Source organism: Suncus etruscus, chromosome 4 (assembly GCF_024139225.1).
Source record: "Suncus etruscus isolate mSunEtr1 chromosome 4, mSunEtr1.pri.cur, whole genome shotgun sequence".
NCBI classification, from domain to species: domain Eukaryota; kingdom Metazoa; phylum Chordata; class Mammalia; order Eulipotyphla; family Soricidae; genus Suncus; species Suncus etruscus.
Window position 1 is genome coordinate 163,490,344 of NC_064851.1, and position 12,785 is coordinate 163,503,128.

Genomic DNA, 12,785 nt, shown 5'->3' on the forward strand with positions numbered 1-12,785 from the left:
TCTAAAAAAAGGGAGATTGTGGAGGGAAATGCATAGTGGTGAAGGAATCAGTGATTAAACATAGTATGACTGAAATCCAATAATGAATAACTTTGTCATTTCATAGGGAAGAGAAAGAGAGAGAGAGAGACAGGGAGAGAGAGGGAGAGGATGAGAGAATGAGAAAGAGAGAAGAGTAAGAATGAGTGATAGTGAGAGAGTCAGTTAGTAATTTCTATGTTATTCTATACCACCAACAAAAATGATGGTTCCTCTACCTCTATCATGACACAGCCCTACTGATAGTTGACATTTTATAGTGCAATGAGACAGGTTTCAGGAGTTAAGATGCAGCGACAACTAGCTTTTCTCTTATTTTTTTTTTTTTTTACTTATTTTTGGGCGAGCATTCCCAGGTTCGTGTAATCAAATGTCATTTCAACATTCGTGCAGAACATTCTGTTCAGTACGATCAGGGCAAGCAATGCAATGGGTCCAACTGTACTGGGGCACCAGAGCCAAGTGCCCAGGGGCCTCTAGGCTACCCCATTCTCACACTACCACTTTGCTCAGAGAACCCAGCGTTCAGTCTGAAAGATGAATATACTAATAATACTTGGTATGGTGACATGGGCCAGACACTGGGGGGACATCAGGGCTACAGATGAGGATCAGAAGACCTTGTGGAACAAGGAATCAAATTTGGGAGCTCCTATGTACAGTATCCTTTCAGCTCCCTCCTCTTCCTATTCATCTTTAAACTTGGTCCAACGATGATTTAGAGGACAGGCCACTTGAGAAGTCTGAAGAATTCTGAACACAGAGATTAGTATTAGAAACTTCATCATCTGGTCTCCCATAATTATCTTAGCTTAAAAACCTCTCTTTAGGGAAGAGGAAAATCAGTTAAGTGTTGCAATGAATGGCCCTTTCTGGGCAAGAAGTGAGCTCAAGTTCCTGAAGCAGATTGCTCTGCATGATGAAGTCCAGGTCTCAACTTCGTGCACACAGGTAAAATCCAGCATTGGCCAGGAAGAAACCTGTCCCTACCAGCAAAGTGCCTTAGCACAGTTAGGTGTGGCCCCAAAGATCTAAAAGGAAAAAAATAATTGCCCTTACCCAGATTCCCTCCAGCTGTGTTCAGCTTCAGCAGTTCCCTCCAAGTGCAACTGCAATTTTACCTGATTCATCTTTATGCAGGTTGAAACATGCCAAAAGACAGTTCCACAGCCTTGAGACAAGAGGCCTGCCTCTTCTCCACCCCCTAACAAGAGCGCTGAGAGGGCAGCCCTTCTCAGAGCAAGCCAGGATGGGTGGCCAAGGCAGGAATGTTGAGTCATAACTCAGATACCTCTAGGGTTCTCAGCTTGATGAGTGAGAGCGATGGGATGGCAGAGTGGAATGAGCCAAGCCATGGAAACCAGTCCTGCCCATAAAACTTGAGCCGAGAATTCTTCACGGAGCCTGCCGAACATCAGTCTTGCTCGAGTGTGAGGATCCAGCAGTCATGAACAGTGTGAAAGGATGAGTATTTGATGGCTTATCTCTTTTCCACCATCCAATCACTAGAGTCCCTTAGATTTCCAGAAAGGGGCGTCTGAGGCAGCTCAAAACTGCTTTGTTAATCCATCATCTGCTAGCTTTTTATTTTGTTTGTTTTAAAGAAATCCATTTTTGGGGCCGGGTGGTGGCGCTAAAGGTAAGGTGCCTGCCTTGCCTGCGCTAGCCTGGGACGGACCGCGGTTCGATCCCCCGGTGTCCCATATGGTCCCCCAAGCCAGGAGCAACTTCTGAGCACATAGCCAGGAGTAACCCCTGAGCGTTACCGGGTGTGGCCCAAAAACCAAAAAAAAAAAAAAAAAAAAAAAAAAAAAAAAAAAAAAGAAATCCATTTTTATAACCCAAGAAGAAAGTCCCTAAACATCCAAGCCCAGGCCACCCAGCCCCATTCTGACAGAGCTCCCCCTCCATACACCACCGCCACCAACCCTCCCCCCCCAACTTCAAGCAACTGGGAAAACGGCAACATTCCTCAATGTCATGTCCTTGTTCATGGGCTCTTGTGTGCATCCTGACTGGACTGGAGAGGCCTATGTTCTCCCAGTCGGGCCCTGTGGGGACAAGCACCTCATCACATCTATGTGACTACAAAATAAGCACATAAGCCCTGCATTGCTAGCCAGCCTGCTACTTACCTCTCTAGGTTTGCACACAAGTGAATTCTTTTTTCTTTGTTCAATGCAAGAGTTATTACCTTACCTCTCTCCTTTCCTCTCCACACAGTGTCCCCCCTTTCTTAGCTGAGCTCAGTGTAGCCCAGGTGCCCGTCACCCTCACAAGTACCTTCTTCTTCCTCACTGTTCACTGGAATTTCAAAACCTGACACCTGGCCTCTCTCTCATCACTCTCCTGGTCATTCTACTTCCCTTTCTTTTGTGGGGGGTGGGTGTTGGGCCACACCCAGTGACACTCAGGGTTACTCCTGGTTATGTGCTCAGAAATTGCTCCTGGCATGGGGGACCATATGGAAAGCCATAATTCAAACCATTGTCCATCCTGGATCAACTACGTGCAAGGCAAATGCCCTACCACTGTGCTATTGCTCTGGTCCCTCTTCTCCCCTTTCTTCTCCTTCTCAGCTCCTGCATTTCATTCCATCTCTGGAAACTTGCCTGAGCAGCTCCCTCCATTTTCTCCAAAGAACAGAAACCCATGGGTTGCTTGAAATAGTGGGATGCATATTCATTCTTTATAGATTTTATTCTACTTGTGACTCTCAGAAGGCAGAAATGGGTTTAGAAGTACTTGACACACACAAACTTACAAGGAAAAATAAAACTAACACCTAATTTAGGCAAGTGAAAGCTCCAGTGATTACCTACCAGAGGGAGAGGAAAGGTGGGGATCTTTTTTGGTGGCAAAAATAGTGAGAAACAAGTGAATATTGAGTTATGATATGAAGTAAACCCTGGAAATTCCATAATACTGTAAACTGATAAGTCAAGAAAAGAGTTCTCTACAATGATGAAAAAACAAAAAACAGGCAGCCTGCTAATATTTGGCTTTCATAAATATCTTTCCAGAAAGAAAAAGTTCCTGGGATCAGCCTGTCCTTCCTGCTTTTCACAGAATGTGAAGCAAGGGCTTCTTAGCTGAGGTAAGCAGGTTAGGTTTTGCCTTTGGGTGTGATGATAAGCCCCTGTATTTATATAGCACCTCTGAGTGTCTCTTAAATCACTGACACATTGACACAGGCATAAGCTCACTGGTCCTCACAAGAATAAGTCACCTGTGCTATTTCCATGGGTGTGACAAATGCTTACCAGCAAAGCTGACCTCTCAGTGCCCCAAATCTTGCTTCATAGTATGGACAAGACTAAAGTCCTAAGAGTTCCAAGTGAAATGAAGAAGAGGTAAATGCTCCAATTCTCAAACTTTTCTGAGAAGGCCAGAGCTTTTCTCTATCGATCAAGTGTTAGATTCAACTTCCCACATGAGTCACTTACTGCCCTCAAGTGCCAGTGTTGAACACAGACAGCTAGCAGGAGAGCCCAGAGGTGGCGGGGTGGAAATGAGGGAAAGAACCCGCTGACAGGGTTCAAAAGGAGTACACCATGGAGATGAGGGACATCATCATCCTCAGTAGATATGCACTACTTGCAGTGAGGCAGTGCACATAGGCGCCACAGCTCATTCATTCCCTCAAAGCACAGAACATTCAGGGGGCGAGTTCTCAGCCTCCAGTGGATGAGTTCTTCAAACCCAGACTCTCAAAGTGAGGCAGCTAAGCAACCTTGTGCAAAACCTCTCTCAACAGGGCTGACCATAGGTTCCATACTTCTCTTGTCCCCTGGCTTCCACAGCCTGTCCTCCCAGGGTCTGCCTCCCACACTCCTTTTTCTCAGCAGAACCTCACTCCCTTGTCAAAGTGGGGCTTTCTCAGGGTCAAACTCATCACCCAGACCTCCCTTCTCTCTAGCCCCTTTCTCACCACCTTTTTCTCTTATGCCATTCTCAGCCATCAGACTCTCCTTGGGCCTGAGTAACATACATTTACCTGCCATTTCTTTCACCCAGCTCTTGTCCTCTTGACCAAACTGACTTGCTAGACTCAAACACCACTTTGCAGGTTGCTCTTACCTGCTCAACCATCCCCCATCCCCAAATTGCTTCTAAAGTCTATTATTTATCTATACTAAAGGTTATTATTTCCAAGGGAAGGACTGGTAGCCAAGGGAAAAGTTAGGTCACCCACTGGTCTCCACTCCCAGATATAGCTACAAAGTTCCCACCACTGCCCACAGGAGCCCTCATCCCCTTATCTCCACTACACTCATACATTGGTTCCATGCCCTTTACCTCCCTTCCACTCACCTAGGTGCCTGCTCTGCTGTTGGGGAGAAAGAAAAGAAATTTTGGCTCCGGAAAGCACAGGCCTGTGCTACAAGGGGAAGAAGCTGGAGGTGATCATCTGCTCCTACAGTTGTACTGGCATGTCTGGCTCTGCATGGTCTTTCATGCTCTCTCTCAATCAGCTGCTCCTGTAGTGGCATGTCTGGGTGTGAACGCTGATCTCTTTCTCTTTCTCTCCTCCCTCTCTCCTTTCGTACTACAGAGAGCCACTGCCTAGACAAGCATTCAAAAGCTAATCTTCCTGTTCACTGAGGTTACCTAAGGAATGGAAAGAAAAGAGCTGGCCTCCCTACTGAACTGCCACTGGAGTGTCAGTGTCTACCAACTTCAAAACCAAGGATCCTGGGGCCGGAGAGATAGCACAGCGGGATTTGCCTTGCAAGCAGCTGATCCAGGACCTAAGGTGGTTGATTTGAACCCCGGCATCCCATATGGTCCCTGGTGCCTACCAGGAGCTATTTCTGAGCAGATAGCCAGGAGTAACCCCTGAGCACCGCTGGGTGTGGCCCAAAAACAAAAACAAACAAACAAAAACCCAAGGATCCACTGTGAATGTATTTGCAGTTAAATCCACAGTGCAATGTCTCTTCCCCTTCTACTGTTCTGAGTTACACAAAGGAAGTGGCGAAACAGGCAATCTCCACTGAGTGAAACTACTTGGGTTTTGCAAATCCCTCCAAAGGCTATCTAAGATACCTATACAAACAGATGAGGTCTGCTCTAAATCAAGGAGGGTGTGTGTGTGTGTGTGTGTGTGTGTGTGTGTGTGTGTGTGTGTGTGTGTGTGTGTGTGTGTGTGTGTACACATACATATGTGTGGCAGGAGTGATAGTACAGTGCGTAGGGCACTTGCCTTGCACACAGCCTACCAGGGCTCAATTTTGGTATCCTAAAGCACTCCAAGAGCAACTACTGAGTGCAGAGCCAGGAATAACCCCCTGTGCACTACTGGGTATGGTCCAAAACAAATAAGTAAAGAAGCAAAAAAACAATAATAACAAAGAAATAGTAAGGACTTTGAATCTTTACACAGAAAATGAAGAAGCTACACACTCAATTACTTGTAACTCCATTGAAAGGGATGTAAAGTTTTAACTTATTGATCAAGGAAGTTAGCAGAGTCTCCAACTATGAAATTATTATGTTACTTCCTTGATCAATAAGTTAAAACTTTACATCCCTTTCAATGAATTAAGAAAAAATTGTATAATATCAGTGTTTTCAGCTTAAGTAGTCATCATTGTACTGCTTGGGGCTAAAGCACAGTACAATGAATGGAGCATTTGCCTTATATACTGCCAAACCAGGTTCAATCCCTGGCAACCCATATGGTCCCCTAGTAGTTCCTGAGTGCAGAAAGAGAAGTAAGGCCTGAGCATCTCCAGGTATGGCCCCAAATTTAAAACATCTTACAATAACTTGTTATTACATACATCTGGGTCTTTTCTGGGGGGTCTGGGTGGTCAGTATAGGTGGTGGTGCTACAAGGACTGAATCCAGCACTCCTTGTTAGGTTCTCTCTAAGCAGTGCTGGAATGGGAGGGACCAGGTGGGTCTAGAGCTCAGGCATGCAAAACATGCATGTGCTCCATCTCTCTGAACTCTTACCCTAACCCACTTACAGCATATTATCCTCAATTCTTACAAATATGTGCAATTAACGTATAAGCAGTCGTGCTGGGGGATCATGTAGTGCCAGAGAGAACACAGCACCCAGCGCATGCAAGACACAGGATCTAGCCTAGCGCTTGAGCCACGAAACCCCAGCCCTGCAAAGCCACTTTTCGTTTTTGTTTTTAGATCATACCTGGGAGTGCTCAGGCTTTCTCCTGGCTCAGGGATTATTCCTGGCAGAAGTTGGGGGACCATATGGAGTGTTGTGGGTAGAAGCCAGGCCGGCCACATGCAAGGTAGGTCCCTCCATGATGTACTATCACTCTGGCCTCGGCTCCACAATAGTTATATATGAAACAATTATAATACTTCTGTAGATACCATCCATTCACTAAAAGGGGCAGACGAACCTTTCATCCCATGGTCTGCCAGGTAGTCAGCATCTCTTTCACATACTCCGAAATGTTCACAAATAAACTATTGTGACTAACTTTCGGATGCTGCATATCGGGCAATGTAAAGGCTAGGACTGGTTTTCTTTTCTTTTCTTTTGGTTTTTGGGTCACACCCGGCAGCTCTCAGGGGACCATATGAGATGCTGGGATTCAAACCACTGACCTTATGATTGCAAGGCAAATGCCCTACCTCCATGCAATTTCTCCGGCCCAGGACTTGTTTTCTTCTGGCACTCACAGTCTGGCTCACCCACAGCCCAGGGCAGGGGAGAGGTCTTAATCCTGTTATCCTGGCTGGGTGAGGTCTCTAACTCAGGAGAAGAGAGAGGAGACATAAGGTATATTCTGCGTAATGGAAATTTCAGAAGTGAAGTCATCCGAAAGACCCAGATGTTGTTGTCTAGCGGTCGCTTTGAGTAGAGGGAGGTTCAATAACAGGGAGTTGGGCCACTGATTTCAAGGAACCCACAAGATTCTGATCTAGTAAGTAGTGAGCACCTTCAGCACACTCCACTCCCAGACTAATGACTACATCAAAAGAAGCAAAAGATCCACATCTGGGATTTAGAGCAAACCCCGTACCTTTACAGGACCCATCACAGCAAGCTCAGCCACTGAGCACCATCCATTTCATCAAAGGCTCTCTGAACTTCCCTCCCTTCCCCTTCAGACCTTCCTAAAGCCAAGGCAGGGGAAGGGGGAGAGGAGGCACAAATGGGATGGAACTCGCAGAGATTAGCTGCCACACCACCACTTTGGTCCAAATGGTCCAAACAGTGTGGCACAATCTGGTGTGTACCGTCCTATAGGAACACAAACGAGGCTTCTTGGTCACCGAGAATAATATGAGTCAGTTACTGCCACAGAATAGAATTTTCCTCCCCAATGATAAACACTCCCCAGTACGTGTCCCATTCTTTCTAGTGGAAGTTTCCATTTATCTCCTTAAAGGGTCATAATTGATGGTGGGTAGGGCAATGTGAACCATGAGGTCCCTGGAAGGTTCTGCAAGGCTGCCTGCTGGCTCAAAGCACTTGGGAGCAGCCCTCAGGCACTGCTCTTGTGGTGGCACTTGTCAAACCTGTGGGTTCCTTGACCAACAAGCTGACTGATCAAAACAGGTTCCCTGAATGAGCCGCTTCTAAGGAAGTGGGGGCCCTGGCTATGGCTGACTAGGGTGCAATAGACTCCAAATGACCTAGAACCCAGAGACAACTGGGTAGTAGCACTGAGGAATAGTGTGGGTACATGCTCAGAGTTACAAGGAAGGGGTGAAAAAACCTCAAGGATCACCCCTAAAAAGGATGGTCCATGAGACACTATCATTAAGTGACCAACACAACACAGGAAGGCAGAGCCTACAACATCACTGAACTGTATGGCACAGCTCACGGAGGCCAGGACAGTAGAAATCAAGACTAAAACATCCTCTAGCAATACATAACTGGTATTACAGCGAATAAAACACAAATGTGCTAAGTCATGTACTTCTCCATAGTCAGCTGCAGATTTTAAAGAACCTCAGGACAGGGGCATCATGGGACACAAAGCCAGGGTTCTGGGTTTTGCTTTTTACCTAAAATCTGGTCTCTGTAGTCCTGACTTCTCAGTGTGGGCTACATGCAGGCCCTGGGCTACATCCTGTGCGGCTGCAAGTCCAAGTTTCCTTGAAGGCAATGGGGGCAACTCTGGGACAGGTATTGTGGTGGGAGAGATACAAATCTGGATTCACCATTCTCAGCTTTGTGATTTGGACCAGAGATAAATTTGACCTCTCTGAGCTTTAGTTTTCTTATGTGTTATGTGAAATTAAGAAATGCACAAGAATTAAATGAGTTAATCCACATTTTGGGAAGCTAAGTAGCACCTATGGCATGTGGAAAGGGTCAATGTATCTTTGCTTCCATGTTATTCCTGGGAGTTTGAGACACTGGAAAGCACTGTGGCCTGACTGCTGAGATCAAAGATACAGCTTATTTTGTCTTTGCCGTTAAGAATACTTTGGTGGTTTTTTTCTTTAACTGTAAAATAGATGTGTGCTTCAGGCTTGGAAGACATTATTTCTATAAAATGAGACTAGACAGTGTCTAAACAATGTTCTAAAAGGTTTTAGCATATCAAACATGTTCTGCATGTTTGATGTCTAACTCTCCTTCTCTTTAGTGGCCATATGAACTACCCAAAATACCACCAGTTAGCTGCCAAGGATTCTTAGAAGGGTCCTTGCTGGAGGTCTAGGAGATGAGCAAGAAATAGTTAGAAATAGCAAAGAAAGGTCAACTAAGATGAGAGCAAAAATATGGATACTGGGTCACTGATTTTAGCACCTAACTTTGGTGACTGCAGTAAAAAACAGAAAAAAAGATTCAGTTCAATGAACAATGACAGTGAGAAGGTGGGAAGTGAGTAAAAAAAAAACATGTTTAAAGGTTAAATGACAGCTGAATGTCTCATACAAGACAAGGTTGAGGATTACTTTTGTTTATTTATTTAAAGTGTTTTGGACCACACCTATTGGTGTTTGGGTACTGTGTGATGCCACAGGGAAGGAACCCACACTGCCTTCATGCAAAGTTCTACTTTCTCCTCCAGTCCTTTGAGCTCTCATCAAGTCCATTTAAAGAGCAGGAATCATTGACTCATTCATTGATTCATTCTTTGATTCAATACTAGTATTTTCTGTTCCCCTCTCACTGGATGGATCTTGGAAAGCCAGTGGGGAATGAAACAGGTAGTCTTATCCTCAACAGCCTGGGGTCTAGAGAAGAGAAGATAAATAAGATGAGGGTTGCCTGTGAAAAGAACAACTATTTGGAGAGAGGACACAGAGAGATAGATCCTCATCTAGGCTGAAGAGGCAGAAAAAGTCTCACTAAGGAGTTGAACTGTAAAAGGGGAGTAGGTGGGAAAAGAGGTCTTTCAGCAAAAAGAGCAGCCAATATGGGCACCCAAAAAGAGAGAGGGGTAGGGAGGTTCCACTGTGGAGAGGGGAGTCAGGGCTGGTGTCCCTGCATGCGGAGAGAATCCAGAGGTGGAAGGACAATCTTCTGCAGCAGAAGAGACAGAGAGTGGCTCACAGGGACCTGGAGTAGGGCTGAGGCTAAAATTAAGTAACCCTGTAGGTTTGGGAACAGGAAATGAGGGAGTTGCCTAAGGGTTACTACTACCTGAAGACAGGGGTCTCAAACTTGTGCCACAAATGGCACTCCGTACAACATTTTGTGGCCCTGCCCTAGAGGAATCTTTTTGTTTTGTTTTGTTTTGTTTTAGTTGTTTGGGTCACACTCCCCAAAGTTCAAGGCTTACTACTGACTTTGCACTCAAGGATCACCCCGACTTTGCCTCCTGCGGCCCGCAGCAGGTAAATTGAGTTTAGCAGGCCTGGTGAGGCATGAGAGAACTGGGCGAGGTAGAGGCTGGAAATGCTATTAGTAAGGCTGGTACACCTGGCTCAAGTGGTGCTCTTTCCCCAATTTGGCCTCCTTCCTGGCTTTCTGCTACCCAACACACAATCAAGACTCAGAACTACCACCCGCTTTTTCATTCGCTACTTGATTCATTTCACAATAAAGTGATTTACTCAACAGGAAGTCGTTTTAGGTGAGAAATATGGTTCTAAACATATCTCCTTAGGAAGTTCCCCAGAATCTTCTGCAAACAATTGATGGCATCCCTTCCCAGGCCTGCTCCTTTTATTTATTTGTTTGTTTTTGTGTCAAACCCAGTGGCGATCAGGGGTTAATAAATAAAGCAGCAGGTTCCTTTCTTTCCCTCACTTTCCTTGTCATTTTGTGCCGGAATACCTTAATATCACAGCGTTTCATAAAGTGAGGCCTGGATAATTTTTCTCCGTTTATTCTCAAGTACAATCATCTATTCATTGGTAAGTTGGCAAAATGAACTCTGAGTTCTTTAGGCGGTAGCTATAGGCTGAGGATGGAGGCTCAAGGATCTGGCATGGATTCAAGTGTGTTCTCAGCCATGAGAGTGTAACAATATATCCAGTCATTTGCTTCTACTTTCACTCCCTTACACAAATATGCTGGCACCCAAGCACTTCTCAATCCAACTTTCGGCTGTCCTGTCAGTTTTTTTCCGAGTCAACCCCCAAAGAAACTGTAGTAGCTTCCCACTGAGATTCAGAATACTGACTTGAACGTATCCCCCATAAAAGCAAGTCAAGCATGAACATATGATGCCAATTTTCTTGTAAGGAGACCAGGAGAAGAATTCAGTGAACAGTAGATCTATTAGTAGAGCAAGAGAAAAAAAAAAAAAAAACAAAGAGATGAAAATAAAATTGAAGGAGAGGGGGGAAAATTGAGAGAAGCAAATGACTGCGTTTTCATAACAAATTTCTTTCCATAGACAGGAGAGTGACACTAAAAGTCTCTAGATCGCAGCCAAGAGCCTTTGCAAATACTGTGTATACATACACATACGCAGAGGCAGAAACAACTCTTATTCTCTTAATATATGATTAGTCTCCCTCCGTGGCCAGTCAATAATCTATCCTAATTAGCGTTCATCAGTTAAAACTCTAGAAAGTCATTATTGAAAGACAAAAACAAAACAAAACAAACAAACAAAAACCAGCCAAACCAAAAACCATTTCAGGCTTTCTGTAAGAAACCTGATAAGTTGTTGCAGAAGTGCAGCACATAAATGAGATGAGGCACAAGCTCACACTTGTTTTTCAGAGCTGCAACTGCAGAAACCTCAGAGAAAGAGAGGGAAAATAGAGGTTTGCTGGCGTAAGATCCAAAACCATTGGGATACTCTGTTCATACTTGTTCTCCACTTCATCTTTCCCCAACAAATGGACAAACGCCTGGAAGAAAATACCACCCTGTGAATTCTGAGAGAGCGCCCAGCTAGCTTCTCTCGGCCTGACGTGTCCCGTTTGCTTTCCACTACTTTGGGCTTATAAATTGCCATGATAAAGACAAATGAAAATTAGTGATGTAGGGCCCGGAGAGATAGCACAGCGGCGTTTGCCTTGCAAGCAGCCGATCCAGGACCAAAGGTGGTTGGTTCGAATCCCGGTGTCCCCATAGGGTCCCCCGTGCCTGCCAGGAGCTATTTCTGAGCGGACAGCCAGGAGGAACCCCTGAGCACCGCCGGGTGTGGCCCAAAAACCAAAAAAGAAAAAAGAAAATAAGCGATGTAGCTCCATAGGACAGAGGCCACAGTAATGAAACATTAATACCACCCCCTAATCCCACCCTCCAGCCCCACAACAGGCTCAGAAACTAGCTCCTGGCTGTCATTCCTCATTCATGCCAGGTCCACATGGCTGTTAAAGAAGCCTCCGTTTGGACCGACAGCTTCCCTCCGTTCTTAATATTGTCCAGAATCAGGGGGAAACGTCAGCCTACATTAGGAAACAGAGCCACGGTGGTTCGGGAAAGGATTGCGTAAAAAAAAAAAAGAAGCAGAAGAGGCCAAGCTTTCAAGGAGAAGAAAGCAGAGGGCGAAAGCATGGGGCCCCTGGGGCTCCCGGAGCGGCTGCAGCAAGAGGTTGGCAGCGGACCAGCTTCCCAAGAGGCGGTTTGGAGAGGAAAGGAACCCCAGCCTGGCAGTCCTGGCTGTCGCTTTCTGACCTGTCCACCCTGAGTCCACCCTTCCCGGAGAAGTTCTCGGTGCCACTTGGTTTGGGACACAAAGCAGAACGAGCGCGCACGACTCAACCGCCCTGGCGCCGCGCGCGCCTCGCTGCGTCCGGCTCGGAGTGGTCGCCGCTTTCGAACCCGCTGCCCGCGGGGTCCGAGGCCTTCCAGAAAGCGTCGCTTCGGCCAAGGCGAGCCCCGGACCCCGTCCGCCCCGCCCGGCCATCGAGCCTCCCTGCGCCCCCCAGAGTCCGCGAGAAGCGAGCCCCCGACAAGCCCGCTCCGCCCGCGCACCGGCCTCCCCTTCCCGGCCCGACCCACCTTCGCGGGCGTCCTCGGGGGCTTCGGGCGCGGACATGGGCGCGGGAAGCGGCGCTGCTGCCCCGCGGGCTCCGGCCGGACGCGGCTCTGCCCCAGGGCCCCGGGAGCCGCCCCGCGGGGCGGGCGGAGGCGCAGAGCCCGGAGCCGCGCGTGCCAAGGCCGCGGCGCCGCCTCCCCGCCCGCCCCGGACTCCGCTGGCAAAGTCGGGGCGGCGGCCCCCCACCCTAACCCCCCTTGCTGCCGGGCCGGGCCAGGCCCGCGCGCCCTCCTCCACCTTCGCGCCTCCCCAGGCCAGGGGAAACTCCTCCAAAGTTCCAGGCGCCTGGGGGCCGGCATGCATCCAAGCTCCAAAACGCTGGTGAAATAACTTCTACCACCAGGTCCAGTCCCAGCG

The 12,785-nt window shown here is 47.2% G+C and overlaps 1 protein-coding gene across 1 annotated transcript in view; it reads right to left on the minus strand.

Annotated features, from left to right (window-relative positions):
• TNFAIP8 (TNF alpha induced protein 8) overlaps positions 1–12,407 on the minus strand; it is a 35,422-nt gene extending 23,015 nt beyond the window's left edge. The window contains exon 1 of the mRNA XM_049771410.1: positions 12,392–12,407. The gene's annotated coding sequence lies outside the window, so the exon portion shown is untranslated. The remainder of the gene's footprint in view (positions 1–12,391) is intronic.
• Between the last annotated feature and the right edge of the window lie 378 nt (positions 12,408–12,785).